Raw genomic sequence first — 2,527 nt, 5'->3', positions numbered from 1 at the left:
AGCCCAGGAGTTGGAGGTTGCTGTGAGCTGTAATGCCACGGCACTCTACCCAGGGGGACAGCTTGAGGCTCTGTCTCAAAAAAAATAAAAATAAAAATAAAAATAAAAGGGATGGAATGTTATGAGGGGTAAACAGATATGTGGAGGCATGGCGGGTAAGCTTCAGGGCCTCCAGGAAAAGGAGGGAGGTGGCTGCCACTGCACGGAGGCAGGGGGCCAGCCTAGGGCTGTGAATTCTATCTGTTTGGGGAGGAGTGCTATTGGGAGGTGATGACTGTGCCGTTTCTGCGTTAGGGCTCCTACTGCACATCTCGGTCTTCTGACATCAAGAGGTAAAAGGGACAGCGGGGATTGGGGAGATGGAGGGAGAGTTCTTGGAACAGAGGATTGTAGGGAGGGGAAGGAACTTGACCAAAGCTGATGTGGGTCTAAGAGGTTGGTTGGGGGGCCTTTAGCAGTGATGTGCAGACACTTAGCTAAGGCCGAGAACTTGAGGGGTTCTAAAATATCCTAGAACCCCCAGGAAGAAGAGGAAGTCATTTTTTATTTGGTGAAGGCCTGAATGTGGTCAGGGGGTATGAGTTTTTCTCATTCCTACAAGAGGATGCCCAAAGTATCGGTCAGAGGGAGAGGTTAACTGGGCTTTGGAAGGGAACACTCTATACCCCTTGGTGTCAAGGAAAGAAAGTGGGTGAATGGTATTTTGCCTGCAGGCAGCGTGGGAGGGGCTACATAAGACAAGGTCACCTACATATATGGAATTTTTCAGTAAAGTTAACAGCTGGAGGTTGGCCTGAAGTGCCTGACCAAAGTAATGAGTGTTGTCTCTAAATCCTTGTGGGAGCATTGTCCAGGTGAGCTATTGGCTGGTGGAGGCATCAGGGTTGGTCCAAGTGAAAGCAAAGGGGGGGTTGGGAGAGCTCATGGATGGGGATGGTAAAAAAGGTATCTTTGAGATCTCAAACTGTGTAATGGGAGGTAGTGGAAGGAGTAGTAGATAGGAGGGTATAGGGATTAGGGACTACTGGGTGAATAGGCTGAACAATTTCATTGAAAGCCCATAAGTCCTGCACTAACCTCTATGAACCACTGGGAGGACAGGAGTGTTGTAGGGTGAGTTAGTAGGTTTGAGAATATAGCTGGCAGGGGTTTGAGAATGAGTGATTTAATGCCCCTGAGGACCAACGTGGGGATTGGGGATTGTGTAAGTGAATTATATGAATGTTGGGGTAGGAGGACAATGAGAATAAGTGAATGGTGGGAGGCTATAGAAGAAAGAGGGGTAGCCCACACAATGAGGTCTATGGGGAGGTTGGATTGAGAGAATGGAGGGATTGTAGGGGAGGGGTTAGAGAGAAGTAGAATGGGTAGTGAGAGGTGGGAGCTGGTGGAAATCCTCAGGGATTGAGAGGACATCTCTGCCTAGTAGGGGAATGCTGCATGAAGGAATGATAAGGATTGAATGTGAAAAAGAGTGTCCAGAAAGTGAGCACCACAAGGGTAGGGTAGTATGAGGGCCTAGCCAATCCCCTTAAATACCCACCAGCAAGATCTGTTTGTTGTGAAAGACCTTTGTAGGAGGATAGCGTGGATTAATTGGCCCCAGTGTCAATGAGAAAAAAGAGTGGTTTACATTCCACTATTAGATCTACTCAGAGCTCAGTGTTAGGGATCATCCAAGGGGCCTCCTGCACCTCTGGGAACTGTCAGTCTTCAGCCGCCAAGCCCAAGAGGTCAGGGAATTCAGCCAGGTCCTGGGAGTGACTGCAAACTGGATGCTCAGAAGGACTTTCCATTTCCAAAACTTCTTGGAGGGGTACAGAAGTTGTATGGTCTGAAAAAGGAAGGTCCAAAGGTGTGGCCAGATCTAGTATGAGGTGGGGAAGTTGGGTCCTCCATCTTTCCTTGCCCGCCCATGGGGGGCCAAAGGCAGGTGGGGGTGATGGAGAGAAGGGGGAGGGGGTGGAATTCTATGGGTAGGGAGGTGGAGAAGTTACGGAGGGGCAGAAGGGGGAGGGTTGTCTGCTGGATCAAAGGAACATAGTGGAAAATTGGGGGTTCAGGGAGGGTGATTTTTTGCCCATCCAAGGAAAATTTGAGAAGGTTCATAAGACAAACAGAAAGAATGTTTGGGAGGAGGAAGGCCTGAATGTAAGGGACTTCCACCATTTGCCTAAGCTCCAATAGTAATCGTGGAGGTCAGTGAGGAGTGAAAGGTCAAAGGTGCTATTTTCAGGCCATTGTGAGCCATTGTCTAGTTTGTGCATAAGCCAAGCAGTATTGCAAAAAAAAAGATGAGGTGTTTAGCTTTAAGGTCAGGATAAAGGTGTAGAAGATTGAGGTAAGTTAAGAGGCAGCTTAAAGTTAAAGATGAGGGGGGCGCTTGGCGCCTGTGGCTCAAGTGGCTAAGTGGCTCAAGTGGCCAGCCACATACACCTAAGGTGGCGAGTTCGAATCCAGCCCGGCCTGCCAAAACAACAATGCTGGCTGCAACCAAAAATAGCCAGTCGTTGTGGCAGGCGCCTGT

The sequence above is a fragment of the Otolemur garnettii genome, unplaced genomic scaffold (genome assembly GCF_000181295.1).
Source record: "Otolemur garnettii isolate 467f Iridium unplaced genomic scaffold, OtoGar3 scaffold00019, whole genome shotgun sequence".
Taxonomy (NCBI): domain Eukaryota; kingdom Metazoa; phylum Chordata; class Mammalia; order Primates; family Galagidae; genus Otolemur; species Otolemur garnettii.
The sequence above is the reverse complement of the archived record's forward strand: the minus strand, read 5'-3'. Positions refer to the sequence as shown.